This window comes from Cyclopterus lumpus, chromosome 1 (assembly GCF_009769545.1).
Source record: "Cyclopterus lumpus isolate fCycLum1 chromosome 1, fCycLum1.pri, whole genome shotgun sequence".
Classification (NCBI taxonomy): Eukaryota; Metazoa; Chordata; class Actinopteri; order Perciformes; family Cyclopteridae; genus Cyclopterus; species Cyclopterus lumpus.
The window spans coordinates 8,304,590-8,324,321 of NC_046966.1; the positions used below are offsets into that span (position 1 = coordinate 8,304,590).

A 19,732-nucleotide genomic window follows, 5' to 3' on the forward strand; every position below is an offset into this window, starting at 1 on the left:
GGTGGTGAAGGGTTATTACTGCTATGCAGGTGGCTGAATGTGTGACCGGGTGGCTCTCATGGGCTATAGGGTGACCCACTAGCTTAAGAGGACCCATATCTGGAGATGCTCTCTCCAGGTCTGTCTCCTCCAGCACACACATGCACAAACTCACACTCTTTCTACGATGGTTCGAAATACAGAAAGAGGAAAAGACAGAGAGAGAGAGAGAGAGAGAGAGAGAGAGAGAGAGAGAGAGCATGCCAGTCTCCGTAGCGTGGGATGCATTTCAATACGCTTTTCTTGCACACAGAGTTGTTGCAGAGAGCTGTTGTGTGCGTCGGCGGGACGCTGGATAGACGTCCATATGGGTTTTGGGTAAAAAAAAAATCATATGAAGACAAGAGCAGAGAGCAAAGGAAGAGATAACGACATGCCTTCTTAAAAGTATGTTCCTAAACTGACATACATCATTATTCGATCTGGGTGCGCTCGTTCCCGTCGACGGCTTCGTGCCTGTGTGCGTGCCCCCCCTTCACGTGGATATCACAGCAATAGGGAGACAAATAGTTGAGCACAGGTTTGTGACGCTCAGGTCACTTTGAGTGCACCTTAATCTCTTAAATAATGTTCAGGTAAAAAGCATGCAGTATAAAGGTGTGTGTGCGTGTGTGTGTGTGTGAATGACATGGGCTGTCTTGCACGAGCATTCTAAAATCCTTGGAAGCGGGTGTACCAGAGGAGCATTTAACACCTATTCCCCCTGGACAAATCGTTTAGAAATGTATACGTGAATCATTCATTTCCTCCACAGCCATTCACCACTCAAATTGCACTTGTAGATTAAATAAATACGGTCACTTTTTAAATGAAATTAAATAATGAAAAAGGTATCCAGTTGCAAATCTATGAATGTCTCAAGCTCAGGGTTCTGGAATAAACACTTATTGTAGAAGTATTTGAGAGATACGGTAATACGCCAGGAAGTTCAGGTCACTATCACTACAGACATTAAATGCCACATGCATGCTGTAATAATGTAACACTTTGATCAGGAACTGTAATGTAGACAGAAAATGTTTGGAGCAAAGCTCTTCTACTGCCGTTACTGTGATTGGCTAAATCAGCAAATCAATGACATTCCCCAGAGGTTTGACATTTCAAATAGCGTGATGTGATCATATTTCTGAGAAGGAGGCCGGAATACTGCACTTATGCAGTGCTCCAAATTGAATTTGATTCAGCTGGCTGGTCGCAGTTTCCAAAGATGGAAATTGACATTCTGCTTTAAAAAGGGGCCTTAACTGTTCGCCAATGAGTTTGACTTGCAGAACTGTTGGAGGATTGATGCTTTTGTCTCATGTGTGAGCTGTCATGGTCTTTTTCGGATGTCATGCTTCAGGGGATTGAAATTATAATTGTAACATTTTGTATGTGAGATAGAGAGAGCGCATACAGAGGGTACATATCTTTCATTTAGTTTGAACATAAGTCATCTCCCACGTCTAATATGTCATGACCTTCAAGTTGCAATCTAGAAGCAGGTCTGTTTTCATCTCTCCGTTCCCAGAGATCCACACAGTGTCTCCGCCTGTGATTCTTTTGAGGTGGAGACACACGGTGGGAATTGGCTCAATAACCATTGGGTTACCTCATTCGGCGATACATAGTGATTAACAGAAATGTATTTAAAATAAAGTCTTTGAGGTCTTCACTTTAAAGCGAGGCTTTATCTGAATTTGTTTTCCGATCATAGTTGAGTCACATCCCCTTTTGTCATCTTTGAAAGATATTCATGCACGTGTTATGCAATTAAAACAACCTTGGCAGGTTGAGTATGTGAAAAATAATATATCGTAGTTTAATAGGATGTTAAATCACTTCTGTTTATTAACTATTAAAAGAGCATTAATGTAGCAACAGGCAACTATTTGCTTTGTAAAGAGTAAGAGTAATGTCTATCTGAGCAGAGAATTAAGTCGCACTCCCTCTGCGTTTTGTAATTCGCAGCTGGCTGTCTGTGCTTTCTTGTCTGTGCTCTGTTTACGTAGCCGCTGATAACTGCGTAGCAACGAGTATAGCCACACCATTTCTTTTTAATACATTAGTATTTTAAATGATTGTGCAAAAGTTCTTGCTGTAGGCCCCGAGAGTCACCTTTCACCCACCAAGTGATATGATTAGGGTGGTCACATATCAAACTTCAACCCCGCCACACACACGGACGCACGCACGCACACATGCACGCACGCACGCACGCACAGATATGTTTCTTTATACTTGTGAGGATAAATCCTTCCCAATCGTACACACACCACCATAGTTTTTATTCATTTATTTGGGAGTAAACTAAATCAATGCAGTTTCCGAGCAAGAATAGCAAAGCTGTGTGAGAAAGTGCCTAAAGGTTCGCTGGCCAGCTGGCCTTTCAAACGTTGTAAGTAACACACAGCAATCCAATCTAATGAAAAGCCAGATACGTGTGTGTGAGTGCATATGTGTGCTTTGAAGATCAATCCCAGGAAGTAAAAAGCTAACAAGGACAACATTTGGACATTGGGAAGTCACTGCATTATATCAAATACACAAGTGGTATGTGAGTGTTTGTGTCGGGATTTGTCCAAAGACCTATCTGCTTGTAAATCAGCGTGGGTTTCAATATCAATGGAGCAGTTTAAGTGCTATTGATCTTTAGTAATAGCTGCACCATGAATTATATGCAGTATAATAAATTCAGTCAGATTGAATTTGACCCTCTAGATCTGAGGCTCTCAACTTGTTACTGGATCAGGTATTGGAAAGCCAGGAGTAATTTAATTTTAGTAGTGCTAGATCCAAGGTATAATGTAACCCTAATAAAACCAGGGCCAAACAGAAGAAATACATAATAGCAGGACACCAAATATTGTGTTGACTGACTCTGACGGTCATCTCACAACCTATTTTCCATGAATCTAAAATGAAAGAATTAGATTGAGACTTCTAAATGATGGTTGGCTTGCTGACAATGTGGCTGCCAGTCTAGACATATTTATCACCCTACTTCCACTTACTCGCAAGCAACTAGATTTTCAGAATAGGGCAGAACCTCCAATTGATAGTTAGTTACCTGTCAAAGTGGCTTAATGGTACAAGCCTCAGCCAGAATGAACTAGCATTTGCACCGTGGCTGATTTCCCAACCTGTTTGTACTCTTTCACATAACCCCATTCGGTAACCACCCTCTGCAGCCACTGTTTTGCATTTTGGGCCACTGAGCAGCTCAATTGGAGCAATTGGGGGTTCAGTGCCTCTTCCAAGGGCACTCCAATACTAGCTGTTGAGGGATGGGAGAGCATTACTCATTCATTTAAGCCAGCCAGCCCCCAAGCCTGCCTCTCTAACCTTCAAGCAAGCACAATTTCTCATCTGCGTATTAGCAGGCACCAGTTCAGCTAAACCATCTAACAAGCACAACCATAAACCACGCATGAGCTCATGACTTAACGTGCTGCTGCAGTGTGACATACATTATATTTTTGGTGACAGTTATGTTTGTAGAAGCTTCCAGCGTGGCAGCTGCACAAATTGAAAAGTGGGCGAGCCGAACAGACTTCGTTGCTGGAGCCTTCCCAAACACCTGCATGTGAAACCATAGCAGATAGGCCATGAGGTATTTAAGTTCACTCACATCAATAACAAAGCCTCCAGGGTGCCAAATGATTCTACAGCAGTGCATTGATAGGCAGTGTGTGAACCTTTGGGCTGTGACCACATATGGGATCACATACTATGCAAATTGACTTTTGATACTCTAAGATTGATATATTGATATAAACGTTTGTGTAAGTTATATTTTAAAAATGTACATACTGAACGGGTTAGAAACTATCAATATACTTCTGAATACCTCAGCATGCCATGTGCAAACTAATGGGAACTGTATATAATATTTAAGTTCCAGCGAAGTTTTGATTTCAGATGACAACATTATTGCAGCCCAGTTGCAAATATGGCAGTGGAGCAGCTGTTGGTAGCCAGCGAGAGGTTAGCATTTGAAAGTTTATGATAACTGTAACAACTGCATTCCCTTCACATCACCCACGTATCCTCAATGATACAAACATCTCATTAATATTCTTCCCATCCTTACATCCGCTTTCAGCTGATACCGCCTCCATTTTTCAGAATAATTCAAAAGTAAAGTATTTGGGTTAATGGTTTCCAAATTAAAGCTGAAAGAACTAAAACATATTCCCAAGCAAGTGGCTTTCACATAGGCACTTGGTGGCTGGCATCTGAAACTCTGAAAGCTGGTCCTTAGATAGTTGTCATGCAGAAGTGCATCCTTGTCCAAATCCCGAGACTGAACAAATGTAAATTAAAACATTGTAGGGGTTTACTAGGATGAAGGAGCAGCGCGAGGATTGATCTTGTTAATCACACCCCTTTGACAGCTGCAGAATAGCCTGAACCTGCTTTTGGAGTAAAGGACTGTTTCTTCAGTCCTGAAACCTTTCGTTGAAGTGGACAAACGAAATGTCAGGCAAGTTTGAACGAGGAGCCGTCCTTTTCTCAAGGCTTTCTTATACGTTTCCTCCCTCTCTCAACCATTTGATTCCCTCTATCTTAAACACATCATTTCATTGTACAGGTTTCTTTCGCATGAATATTTATGTTTGATAGCGGTTTTGGAGTGTTTGCTGAGCAACGCAGTGAGGAATTGACACTGTTGAACCCCTCTCCCCCGCATTGCTTGTAAGTGTGTGTTCATCTGTGTGTGTGTGTGTGTGTGTGTGTCCTTCTCTGTCTTTGTGTGAGCTCCCCACCGATTCGCACAAAGTAAACTCAACCATCTGTGCTGCACTTCATTTATGAAATAAATACCAATATTTTGGAAAGCATGTGTGTGAAATAGATGGGAAGTTTAAAGTCAGTATCTTCTCTTTGTGTTTTCCGCAGAAGTTTCTCTGTGACATATTTTGCTCAGCTTAGCCCAAGAGTAGAAACGGGGGAAACAGCTCGCCAAGTTCCTTCAAAGGAGCTCTCTAACATCTCCACCATAGTCATATGTATGTGTTGTTTGTGTATTTGACTCATCTGGAAAATAAGACGTGCCTTAATGGGCATTATTATTGTGAGTACATTGGATGTATTTACTGACCAACCTCAGGAGTCCTGTCCTGATTGGGAAGATGCCAGTTTTGCTTTCACTTTCCCATCTTTGAATGCAACTTAGGTGATTCTCTAAGAGGTCCTTTTTTGGGTAGCTTTCTATTTAACAAGGTACATCATTTAACAAGATCATTTTGGACCTGTGCCTTTCCTCTTTTGGTGGAGGCTTGCTTTTTCCCCATTTCCAAACTGAGCTAAAGTGAAGTCTAAACATGGCCTGGACCTGCTGTTCACCCTATGCGTACCAAAAGCACAGTCAATCTGTTCGTCCAACTCTCACGAACACGCATGCACACAGACGCATGAACATCACATAAAAGCCACAAGTCTTTTTCATATATTTGACAAACACTGACAATATAAAGCAATTCATTGTTAGACTGATGCAATAACCTCCATCCATATGTCTGCCAATACTTTACAAACAATTAGTGCAAGCTGACAAAGAGCATTTCAATCATTTCTTTCTGCATTTAGGACATCTGCACCCATGGCCTTCATTTTTCAAATCTCGCCCTCGGCTACAAACTATATTAAATGTGCGTCTGTGAGTGTGCGTGTTTGGTGTGCATGGAATGTTTTATACGTGCTGTCCATATTGTGTTGGGTTTTCCCACAACTGTTGGGAGACTGATACCTAGCTTTCATCTGCAAAGGGTAAATTGAACTCTGAATTATCTTTCCATCCAGAAAGAACACTGGATTTGTAAAAGGTGTGTGTGTGTGTGGGTGGGGGGGTCATGTTGTTGGTTGTATAGGCGACGGCTTGGGTGGCATAGCTCACAACACAGAACAGAGGCCTAATGTGGCCTCAGCTGGTTAAGTCTTAAAAACACCATAACAGCAGGTACCATGACATCAGTGCATTTAGAGCTCTTCAAATTCTGATGGTGACCGGCACAGAATGCAGATTCCCAGCTAACTTGTTGGACTGGATTATGGACCAAATGGGTACTGGAAAAATCCTATGGGTGCAGGACGGTGGAGCATAAAACAGCGTGTGTGTGTGTGTGTGGGGGGGTGCAATGTTGAGAAAACAGGCCCCTGCAGACCGCTAACCTACATGCCAGCTATTACCATTATTAGAATAACGTCCTTTGGGGGTCAAAGCAAAGATTAATGAGTTGCGGGCTGAATAGGGCAAATTTAATTATCTTCAAGATGTGCTGGCACTGCCAGGCCGATGCTTCACACACACCAGTGAGTGCTGCCAGTTGAGTTGTGTGCTCTGCAAGTAAATGGTGTTGGAAACTAAATGAAATTACACATAGAGCACCGACTACATTCAAGTAGAGTTTACTCAAGCATCCGGGATGTTTCAGGGACGCAGGCAGTATCCTTTGACACAATTACTGCTATAGTGGCCTTTATTATTGAATTATAGTCAGGGAAGGTGTGTGTGTGTTAATGCGCTGGTAGTAGTAGATATGTACCTGGGGAAGTGAAGGCAGAGTGGACTGCAGAAGTGTTTTGTAAGCGGAGAGAAAACACAAGGGTGGTGAACTTGGCCCTAGGGAAGCTCCAGGGTCCACATCCCTGTACAGTGGTAAGTTACACACACACACACACACACACACACACACACACACACACACAAAGCCCTGCAGACCACTACTTAATGCTGATAGTACCTTGTGAGGAGAATTGTGTGTGGAAGCATTAACATTAGCACAAACAAACACAAACACATGTTTGCCCCAGATGTATTTACTCTGCACCATGGCCCAATGATTACCGCTCATGGCAGTAATCACACACACACACACACACACACACACACACACACACACACACACACACACACACACGCACGTTCTAACAGTGACGAATGCTACACCTCTCCACCTGCCACTCAGCCTTTCCTCAGTAAGCCCCAGGGTGTGTGTGTGTGTATTTCTATGTATGTGTGCCCTTTATTTCCCATGTTAGCCAACCTTGACTTGAGGAAATGCTTTGTCCTGACGTACTGTTACAGCTACATAGTCCCTCTTGCACTGCAGTCATTCTGACGCTTGGATGTGTGCGCCTGAGAGAGCGGCAAATGTGTGTGTTCCCACAGCTAATGCTGGAGTGTGTCTCTGCGTATATAGAGTGATTCAACTGCAAATCATATAGCATTACGTTCCCTCTGCAGCACATTAGAGGTTATGTAATGCCTGCAGTTTGACAGTGTGTTCCTGTCCTATTTTCACATGATTGTTCTGCTTGTTATCTGAACCATTGTCCTGTGTTGACTTACACTGCTGTCACTGTGTGTGTGTGTGTGTGTGTGTGTGTGTGCGTGTGTGTGTGTGCGCGCCTCAGCATTAGCCCCTTAAGTGACATCTCCTTACTCCCTGTCCCGGCAAAAGCAAAACAGCTACAAGTAATAAGTACACTAAGAATAAATTGATTTGCACAGATGCAAAGGATAATAGTGTGTTTTATTGCTTGAATGAACCAGTTACCCAAATCTGTCATTTTACCATTTGGAGGAAATGTGGATTATGGCCTATGGTTACATCTGTAGTATGCAATATATTGATATACAATTACAGCCACGTTGCTCGCCTAAATCACTGTGTCGTGCTGCAGCAGAGAATAGCAGAATAAATATAAACTTGAGAGTAAAAATACAAGCGCTCGCTCGGCTCACAGCTTCAAAAAGAGAAAGCACGGCTCAGCAACAATACCTCTGTTACCTTGATTCTTTGGTTGGGTGCAGTTTACCTAGATCACACTGCCCTCTTGGGAAGCTTCACATAGTTACACATGCCTTGCTGCTATTTGGAGTACAGTAAACACACACTATTCCTATCATGATAGTGAGTATGTTATGTATGTGCTTAATGACGTGGACTGCATGAAAAAAAAAAAAGCTATACTAAGCATCTTAGTTTCATATGTCAATGTTTCTCTACAGCAATGCTGTACTGTACTGAGCTAAATGCAAAACGCCAGCATGGCACCAAGGGCCTGCAATGTCATTGGTTTAGCAGGGATTTGGTCATTAATTGTGGGCTGATTTTGTAGTCAGGGATATCACCAAAGTGGTTACAATTCCTCCTGAAAGTGACATGAAAGTCTGTGGCGCAAGAGCTGAAGTCAGGGGATCACCAACATCCTTAGGGATATCATTTTAGGACCAAGAATGTCTGGATAACATGTTGGACAAATCATTGTCATGTTCAAGGTGCTGTATACAAAACTGGGAGCATTTCTGTTGCCTCTCCACGGCTCCCAACTGGAGGGTAGGTGCTCGATGCTTCCGCGATGATGGGATGTTGATACGAGCGCAGTGCAGAGCGGTGGCCGTAAGCTAGCGGGGCCAGATCACATGCACGGCCAGCCCGGCTATGTCAACAGAGCACAGAGAAACACCTACTTTAATCAGGTAGACGTTGCTCCACTATATCTGTACATAGCAGAATTGTTTAGTGCCATATTAATGCTCTGAATCCTGTATATTGCACCTTGAAGCAATATGTAATAATATATCGTGATCAAGGTCGATATGTCAAATTGGTTGATTGCTTGCAGCTGATTTAACAACAGTACGATCGTACTGTTGCTCGGATTCTGGTTTTGACACTCAAATGCTTATATCAGCTGGCATACATTATTATTAATTATGCAACTTCAAGCTATATTTATTCATTAACAGTCAATGATTACCTTCTGTGTCCAAGGGGTTTTACATTTCAGGTTTTTTTCCACACGGGCCGTTCCTCCTACTTCCTCGAAAAGGTAATGACTGTGTCCCTGTCCATGAGATGTAAATGATTTGGCTCTATTTCATTTGCAGCCTAATTCCCTGCCCCTGACACAGGTTCACTACATATGGAATATTAGACTTTAATATGAGGTGTATCTCACCATGAAGGGACATTTACATTTGTCGTTATAAGCCCTGCCGCAGGCTACGTCCCCCCGTCCAGCAATGACAAGTTAATAGACGGCTTTGCCCCGGGGCTAAACATGGACTTACATCCATTATTAATCTCAGTCATTTACCTCGCCCCAAATTGCCATGATCGTTTGGAGATTATTGCAACATGACTCGATTTGTCAACAACATTATAAATTGAATAATGCTACAATGACAAGGTAATCATGATCTGGTGATTATAACCAGCCATGATAGGCTAATGATCACCTGTGTTTCTGTCAGTTACACAAATCAATGCCTCTTTATTGTTGCTTAATTGCCAATACAGGCTGAATAAAGTGGGGTTTTTTTTACCATGGAAAGGGAATGCAAATTTGCCTTCATAATTATTGCTGTCTTTAAACCAAACTTTAATTAAAATATTGTTCTATTTAATTTTTGGAGCTTATTCTGAACCAAATGAAATGCTGGTAATTAGTTTAGTGTACAAAAAACATTTCTAAACAAAGATCTTGCAGAAAATTGCTCTCGCAAAATGTTTGATCATCTTATTTCAAAACAGAAAAAGTTCTTACCGTAGCCTTATCACTCCCTCAACCGCCACTGCACACATGTGGCACTTTCTTCCCCCGATAACATTTAGTTTGTCATATCCCTGCAGCAAAGCCTGCCATCATGTGCCCCAGCCTGGCTATCATTTAGAGAGACGGTGGAAGTGAGACTGAAATGACAGGCTAGTAATCGTCTTTTCAGCCGCCATCTTGTCCTGTCTGTTACCGTACGAACCACCGTGTCGGTGGCATGAACTCAGCTCAGGATCACAGTCAAAGGAAATATTAGGACAGGGGGTTCTTTTTGTTGTTGTCTCAATGATAATAATGTTCACTGTCAACTAGGAAGACAAGTCAGTCCAGTCTAGTCTGGCTTACTTCAGACCAGTACGATTTTACAACTTCACTGCAGCACAAATTCAGATATAGATTCACTCCACTAGACCTGTTGAACTTCACTCATGTTTTGTTACATGTCTATTAAGTGCAGTCAGGGCAAGGTTAGTTCAGGCCAGGCCATTTTAGGTCTACGTAATTATCCAGGCCAGTTTAGTTTGAATGGTACTTCAGCTTTATTTGACATTGAGTTGATTGTACTTTCAGCCGAGCATCATACAACATGATCTCTCGAGCGTATACCTCTCCAGTGAAAGACAGGGAGATGACAGTCCTGGCAAAAACAAACACGTTCCCTATGGTTCACTCTGCATCACCGGTCCTTGTACTGTGTATGTTATCCCAGCAGTACAGCCGAGCATCTTTACATTAATCCCAGCAGCATGCTGCATTTATCTGCACGCTTTATCTGCCTTCCTGTCCCTCAGCTCCCTGACAAGTAAATCATCTCTTGCCCTGCTGTGACAGCACACTCCTGATGTCTGTCACTTCCAGGGTCTGGGCCACACACACACACACACACACACACAAACACACACACGCACACACGCACACACACACACGCAGAACATACACAAACACATACAGCATGGAACAGACAATCCCATTACACACACACCGCCGTCCGCACGGACACAAGGCCACTTTTTCGTCAGAGGGGATTCTCGCCCACTCAAGGGCAGAGCAGTGACACCTCATCATGAGCCAAATGAAGCAAGAGTGGCAAGGAGTGGAGGAAGAGAAGAGAAGAGATGGAGGGATGGATGGAGCGTAACGACGGAGCAATATGGCGGTGGATGAGTGGAGCTATATGCGAGGCGACCGAGATTTCAGGGGCATGAAATAGGCTCCGGGAAACATGGTGGGACATACAGTGAGGGAGAGAGAAAGTGAGAGTGAAGAGCTGGTGGAGGGAGGTGTAGGGAGACGTACAGTAGTAAAAAGTGAAGAATTTGTATCCATTTGTAAATTCGAGGCAATTAACAAAATCTTTTCCGAAGTGTATTCTAAGTGTGTTGCAGCTGATGCAAATACAGGCCAAAGTATCAACACCAAAATCTATTCTAGGAAGATTCTGGGTGTGAAGATAGGGAAATGGAGTACGTGGCCTTCAGCAAACAATAAGTGAGACATTACTTGAACAATTTTGTTATTAACGTGACACTCTCAAGGTTGCTGTCTGTCTGGTTTAATCATCTGTCGTTCGTTTGGGTTTGTTTGCTTTTGCACTAGTTTGAGCAGATTTCATGCAGAGAAACTATAATTGACTTTAATTGAAAAAATAAAAAAGGAAATAGGTGATACAATCATTTCATATGTGCGGTGAGCCTGACAGCCACACTTTTGGGAAAACAGCAAGCATGAAAAAGACGCGTTGGCCTCTCTTTCCATCTCACATTACCATGCTTTCCACGTCATGCTTCACCTTTTGATTCACTTGAATTGCATTCACACCTGACATTAACATATGCACATGTCACTTCGTTTATAATGTTCCCATCCCGTAGAAGGGACTATAAACACATTCTCGCACATGTACAGATATCGTGACGATCCATTTTGACAGATTTTCTGCCTGATGCCTGTCTGAACTGTGATGTGATTGCATAGATATTGATATTTTTCAGTTGGTTTTCAATGTGGCCAAAATGCCGCTGTGATTACTCCCAGATTGGATCTTGAATTCATTTTAGATTCAAATCCATATGCATTTATGGTGATTACACTCATGTTAGGTAATTCCGAATACACGAGGGGGGACACAGTGGTGGAGGAACTGAAAATATAAATGATCCCAAAAAAAGCAGAAAAATAAATATTCCGAGAAAGATGCAAAGCGAATGTGTTGGAGAAATAAAGCAGAATGCGACAAGGTCCTTGTCAACGCCTGTCCCCATCATTTAGAAGGGAGAGAGGGAAGGATCGAGAGAGATGGAGTGATGGAGCTGTGTTGCGCCTCAGAGAGCCACAGATGGAGAGTGATGATAATGCAGCAATAGACAGAGGACAGAGAGAGGAGGAGAAAGGGGAGAGGAGGAGGAGAGAAAGAGGTGAGCATGGATTATGGAAAGGTTTAGATAATGAAGATAGGAGGACATATTGGAGTTTACGAAGGCCCTGAATGAATGGGAAGGAGCATAAATCCAGAATAGTGAAAACATGGACAATATAACCGGTAAAAATGACAGCTGTCATAATCCCTGGAGATTTGTAAAGAAATAAAAATACTGAGCTGCGTGACAAATTTAGGCCTACATTTACCAGGAAAATGTACTTGCATATGCATGTGTCTCGTATCGAGATCGGTGCCCTATTTATTTCCACCCACGTTATTTTGATAATGATCAGTCAGATCGTTGCCTTTGCAATCAAAGCTGGTATTTATTTGCATCTATTTGCATTCTCGGGAGGGGATTAAATCATCAATTCATTTGAAATGGACGGAGTCGTGTCGTCTCACTCTTTCAAAGGAGGCAACAGCTACACTTTTCCCCAAATGAGGATGAGGCAAAGGAGTAACGGCCGATGGGAACAGATTGTAAGTGAGTGGCTGGCAGACGTTGGAGTGAGGCTTCCACCTCGAAGGCAGGACTCCCTCGCCAACGAGAACACCGAGTACTGGAGTGCATACACTCCTGGCTGAGATCTGTGTGTGTATGTGTGTGTGTGTGTGTGTGTGTGTGTGTGTGTGTATTCACACTTTGTACTGCACGTTTTCCCTTTATAGTTAAGATTGCAGATACAAGCATGTTTGGGGTTGTGGATGGATTGTCACAAAGCATATATCACAGTGAAATCAGATTCCTCTTACATCTGACCGACTGGTTTGTGCACAATGCACAGAGATGGCCGTAATCCGGCGAGAGGCCATGTGTAGAAAACTGACGGGAAATAAAACAATCAAGTGAGACGCATATTCCGACAGCACTGTGCACATGTCCAAAGAATGCTCCTGAAAGCCGAATAACATCGGCATATCCCACATGTCTGAATTGGAAAAGTGTACATTTGGAAGAATCCCTACAGAATATTGTTTCTTGTGACTGCATGTAAACAGAGTCAGTGTGTACTGTGTGTGTGCAGAGGGCTACGCTTGTGTGTGAAGCTTATTTTGTTATGTGGGGCTGCAAACAGGACACTGGACCCAAACGCCGTCAACGATGGAAAAGCAACTTTATTGCTAAACAGGATTCCAAAAACAGGCTTCAAAAACCAGGATACAAAACACGCACACAAGATCTTCCACGATCTAGACAAGACGAACCGACCAAGGGGAATGACACAAACAGGACTTAAATACAGAGGGCTGGTGCAGGTGATTGGACACAGGGGGAAACAATCAGGGACAGGGCAGACAATCACAGGGACAGGAAGTGGAGAGAAACAGAGGACACGAGAGACAAGGACTTCAAAATAAGACAGGAAACACGACACAACACTACAGATCCTGACATATTTTACCTTTTATAGCCTTTCCGAACTTCCAAACTCAAAGTGCTTTACACACAACACAACATTCACCCATTCACACACACACACACACACACACATACACACACACACCTATTTTTTTTAAAGGGGATCCACTTGATCTTGCATTCTCTTATTCTCTGATATCCTTACACCTGCTTTTAATGCTTTGTGTGCATTCATCCGTGCATTGTGTGCGTGCGTGTGTGTGTGTGTGTGTGTGTGTGTGTGTGTGTGTGCATGTGTTTGTGTGTTTAGGCGGGGTGGGGGGTGGTTTGTGGGCATATGGCTGTATTTGATTTCATGTCAGTTGGTTGTTCGTTTTGTATGGGTTGAGCTTTTTCCATCCTTTCTACTCTTTCCATCCCGTCCCAGCATGCCGCAAACAAATCTGAACTTGTAAAGAGCGCAGGCGCTCTCAAATGAAAAATCTCAAGTCATCTTTGAGTGTGCAGCAGTGACGCCTACCTCTCTGTCCCAAAGTCACTCGACATCTCTCCAAAGAAAGCCTGTTAACAAGCGGCTTGTTTCCTCTCAGCAGCAAACAACCACCATTTGAAATCAAAAAGACTTACAGCTGAATAACAAGTTGAGATTGACTCACTTGCAGGAAAATCCGATGCGATTTATTTACTTCTCAGGTTTTTCTTCCAATTACCAACCATCACACAGACATGAGCGTAGGATGGCACTTATGGAATTTGCACATGAGCCAAGTGTCAGTTACCATCTCCAGATCATCCTTTTTTCATTGCATTCCAAATATGGCTAATGATGACAATTTTAGAACCGACGACGAAGGGAAAGAAAACGGTTGGCATGAGGCCAAAGCACATTTTCCATGCTGAATTTATTAGTAAATGTCAGCACAGTCAATTTAAAGGATGCCACATAGCTTGAAAGCAAAAAAAGAAAAGGTGACCATATAGAAGAAAAGACGTAAAACTCCTCATTTAGAGTTTTGACTCGAGTGTGCTGTGATTGTATTCCTTCATAGCTACGACGTACATGTGTTTGAGCCGGTCCTTACAAGACTCAACACACCAGAGAAATAATCCATCAGTTTAAGTTGTAAGTGCACCACCGTGTGTCTCACCCTGTGACCCTCCGCCACATTTTATTCCTTTCATTGCCAGTTTCAAACCTATTCTCTTTACAGGAGGCACACAGAGTGAAGGGAGAGAAGAGAGAGTGAGATGGCTTTGATGTGTAATAGATACTGTGCTATTCCTTTTGAGGGGCACCTCCTCAGAAATGATGCTTTTTTTTTGGTTCATTCTTTCTTCCTTCCTTTCTGTCTTTTTCCTTCTCTCCCCTCACATACTTTTTGTCTGTATTGATTTTTCCTCAGACATGAAAGCGGGTGAAGATAGCGTCGGGATCGGATGGGTTTGATGTGTGTTTGACTTTCAGTTTGCATCCGTGTGTGTGTGTGTGTGAGTGTGTCTTGCACCCCTACACTTGTGCCAGATTCCTTTCAAGGACATTATGCATACAACCTTTGTAATTCTACCAAGAAGAGGCAGTCTTTACCATCTTCCTTCCATTTGAAAGTGATGTCACAAGAAAGGAAGTGGCCTCTTTGAAAAAGCCTAAAGAGGTTTCTCTTTTTTTCCCCTGCGCAGTCGTAAAGGGGCATTCATTCAACGCCATGCTTTACTCGCCTCTCAGAGGCCGAGGTCTGGGAAGGAAATAGTGCTGACGATATGTTAGATGTGTCTGTGAGGATCGTGGAGCGGGGGGCTGCCTCTCTGACCAAAATAAAAGAAGAATACCGGAGTGCTCTGTCCTGCTTTTATTTGTTGTAAAGCAACTTGTGATTTTTTGTGTCCATCGATCTGTCTTTGTTACAGCAAAAAGCTCTCACCCAAAATCCACACATGAAGATCCAAACACCACGGACACACCATTCTCTACGTATGGAGCTATTTCTATCTGTTTTTAAAAATGTATGCTAACTAGCTAACTAGCATGTGAATTAAAACCTCGAAACAGCATACATACACATACGTATGGAAACTCCAATTCACCTCACATGATTATACAAGGGTATCTGGAATGGTACATGGACATTACTTTGATGCAATGAGACTCCTTCACAAACACCGTACATGCACAAGACAGGTATTTATTTGCGTGATCAATTCACACATCAAGATATATTTTTAAACACTTTTTGTTTGCTTTGCGGACTGCCGTTTTGAGGCCTCGAGTTTGGCTTAAGGCAATCAAACACATTTAACTTTCATGAACTGAAAACACGTGGTGAAAGTGATAACGTTTTGAGATGTAATACATAAATAAATGAGTAATAAACCAAGTGAGAAGTAGGGTCATTTTCTCATAGACTTCTAGAATCAGACTTATTTTTGCAAACCTGAGGAGTCGCCCCCTGATAGCCATTAAGTTTAAGGCACTTACGCATTGATTTAATTTTTCCGACCTGGTGGTTACTGCCTGGACCGAGCCAAGACAGCAAACTTTATTATTCCTTTCAACCTTGACAAAGGCAGCCTGATTGAGTCCTTCCTTCTTACCTTTCACACTAAAAGCCATAGACATATTCTATTTGCAGGCAAGTATTTGTGTTTTCGTATCATTTATTCTTTACGCCCCCGGTGTGTAAAGGCCTTAAGCTTGGAATATATTACATCGATACGGAGAGATTCACTGAACTTAGGTGAACACACACAGAAGCTAAGCTTCCAACAATGCCAGGCTTTCTCATAGTGATAATAAACTGAGAGCGAGAGAATGAAAGTAAATTAAAGAGACACTGAGGAAGCATAGATGAAGAGATGGAGGAAAGGTGGTAGAGGTTAAGAAGAGAGAAAGATGCACCTTGAGTGCGCTGTATGCAAACCACAAAACAGTGAGACATTTCTGTGGGATATACATAAAATATGTGCGTGTGTGTGTGTGTGGGTAGGTGGTCAGGCCGTCAGGAACAGTGTCATCCTGTTGCTATGAGACAGCTGGTCTCACCAGAGGGGGTGAGAGAGAGCGAGTGAGAGAGCGAGTGAGAGAGAGAGAGAGAGAGAGAGAGAGAGAGAGAGAAAGAGAGGTTTTGCAGGACCAGCTATACACTTTTCCAGCCCCTCTGCACGATTTTCTTCGGAGGCCACCTCTGGGTTAGAACTTACCAATTACCATTCAGTAAGAATGCATTGTGTCTGTACCATGACAGATAGAAAGAACAAATAAGCACACAAACCTCACTGCCATCTTTGCCACAGAACTGTGACACAAATATGTCACTTTTTTTTCTTTGTGACACCTTATTTTTCTATTCCAATTTACTTGCTCTGTGACGTGTATATTTGACATGTAATATTTGTTTCATAACTTTTGCACTATGACCCAAAACACTGTCTTTCCTCATCAACAGAGCGCCAAGGAGCTTTCTCACCGCACAAATTTCAAACAATAATGTGACAATACCTGCAATGTTAGATGTACGGGATTGGTGAGGTAAAGCAGTCACATACACACATATCATTGCCTAATCACTATTGAATGTGCTTATATAAAAAAATGTTACAGCATAATTAACCATTAACGATTAAAGAAAGCCTTGTCATGATGCATAATTCCTTCGGGAGCTGATAAATTAGTGCTGATGGTTTAATTCAAGAATCATTTATCCCCATTGTGCAACGGTGGTGCGGTGCGTTTTTTTAATTTGCATCGTAAGGAATATAAACAGCAGCAGCAAAAACAGTTCTGTGGGCGGATAATATGGCCGACATCTTCACATAAAGAATTCAACATGAGGAAAATATTGTTTAAAGCTCCAAGCATCGGGTCCACCTCCTCTCGTCCTGCACCCGTCCACCCGTCAAGTAGTAGCTTCAGGTCCTAGCTGGGTTAGCTTAGCTCCAAACTTGGCTCTCCTCCCTGGGGGGCAGTTTGGTGGCGCTTTGTCCGGCATGTCTGGCTGGTTGCTCGGCCGTGGGTGGACAAAGATGTCACTGAATGTATTCTGTCCCATTAGCGATAAACACAGGAAAAAAAAAAAAAAAAAATGGTGGAATTCATGGGAGCTTCCAGCCGCAGCATGTACATGCGCTGCCATAAGAATGATCATAGTATCACTCGGTGTAAAGAAATCCCTTGTTCTTTTCACCCGTCCACACACCACAAAGGATCAGGCCTCCACAACATGCTTCTATAGAGCCCCGCTGTCATCAGTTGTTGTTCCTGTCCTTCTTCCAAACGTCTAAAGTTGGACGGGGAGACAAAATTATAAAAGCCTGCGTGAAGGGAGGAGAGAGAGTTAGAGGGATGGAAGGAAAGTAAATGGGAAGTGAATTGGAGTATCTAAGGAAGAGACAGTGGGGGGGGGGGGTGTTTGAGGGACAGTGAGAGAGAGAGAGAGAGGGATAGGGAGAGAGACAGGTAGAAAGAGAGAAAGAGCGAAGGGGGGGGGGGGCAGTTAAGCTGTTGTGTTCATATCTCCCTCTCTCTTTCATCTCGAGCTGAAGGCTATGATGATTGGATGACATGATGATTGGGATATGATCTATATAGGTTTGGCCTTGAGCAGGGATTGCTGTCTGGTTAGACCGCCCGCACGCACGCACGCACGCACGCACACACGCACGGACGCACGGACGCACGCACGCACGCACGCACGCACGCACGCACGCACGCACGCACGCACGCACGCACGCACGCACACTCAGAAGGTCTTCACCTTCTTTCCTTCTCTTCCAGGCCCTGCTTCTTTTCCCTCCCCATTTAATCGCTTCTTCTTCCATCTCCCCTTGCTGCCGTCCATTTATCATCCAGGCTCCCACCCCACCAAACCACCGAACACACAACACACACACACACACACGTGACAAGACGTGTGCATCTGTGTGTTAAAGTATAAGTGTGTGTGAGCCAAGATTCTGTCACAGCTTGAGTGGTCTGACTTTTCTTGCTCTGGATCAATGAACACAAAGAATGGTGTCCCACACTGCCCCACAGGAATCTCTGTGTGTGTGTGTGTGTGTGTGTGTGTGTTTACTTCTGGTTCGAATTGAACTCCCAAAACAAGTATATCTAACATATTTCCTGTCAACAGTGCGGTAGTTAGAATTGACGTGGTTTTTTTCTTGTGTGTGTGTCCATACGTGTGTGTGTGTTGAGTGTCGTGTGACCAGTGACCTATGTGGTTTGAGGCCTGTAGCAGTAATCCATGCTGGGGGCAGGAGGAAGGAGTGGGAGGGTGGTCACTGTGGATCAATATGTCAGCAGTGCACAGTCTCTCTCTTCCATCACCGCTGCCTCATTCCACCTTTTCTCCCTCCATTGCCATCTTTCCTTTTCTGCATCCCACCTATCTCCTAATTTGAAATCTCTCTTCCTCATTTCACTTTCTTTCCAGTCCTTCTCCTTTCATTTTTTTAAAATCCTGCTGTCCGTCTGTAAATCATTCCCCTCCGTCCTTTCCCTTTTTTTCCCCCTCTCCCCTTTACTTATCTTTCTTCTGTGCCAGCTTCCTTCCCCACATTCCTCTCCCATGGCCACTTGCCATTCCGTAAATCTATTTATCTCACTCTAAATCACTGTCTTCATCACCTCTCGCCAGCCTCTGTCTCCCTTTCTTGCTCCCTCTCTCCCCCGCTCTGTCCTCCGTAGGCAACAGTCTATTCCTGTGCATTACCAATCTGTCATTGCTGTCCAAAAAGAAGTATTCTGCGTTTCTCTCTGCCTCTTTCTCTCTTTACTCCATTTGCATGACCGTTAAGCTCAGTGCAAAATTGCAAATGAATGTTCTGTCTCTCATCTTTACGCTCTCTCTTCCTCTTAAAACTGGTCCAACTGTCTCTGCAGTATTCCTCCAGTGTTTCTCACGGGACTTCAAGGGAGTCTAAGGTTAATGGTGAGCTACCTTATGATAACGATGGCATTTCTTATCTCGCCCTAGTATATCAAGATTGCCCTAACAAGAACAAAAAAGATGGTCGCTGTTGAAAATGACTAAAACCCAATTGTTTACCCGATAAAGACCTGTTGTGGGAATTATGTTGTAAAGAAAAACAGATTTGAATGCAGGAGGATAAAGCATAGCATGCACAATACAGATAGACATGTGAAGTAGATGGTAATGGACTGCACAGCGACCACCATAAAAAAACACATGAATATAATATAAATATGATTTTATTTTATTTGACAAAAGTATGTCATTTGTTTAGTTATTTCGTTTTTACTTGTTTAAGTCATGACCTTGCTATCTCTCTCATTTAAAACCCACTGACTTACCATTACATAGCGTCCCCTCTCCTTATTTGCTCTCTCTTTATCCCCCCCTTTACTCCCT

General features: G+C 43.1%; 1 protein-coding gene across 4 annotated transcripts in view; it reads left to right on the forward strand.

Annotated features, from left to right (window-relative positions):
• Positions 1-19,732, forward strand: part of LOC117731405 (zeta-sarcoglycan) — a 283,875-nt gene that overhangs the window by 3,915 nt on the left and 260,228 nt on the right. The window lies entirely within an intron of this gene.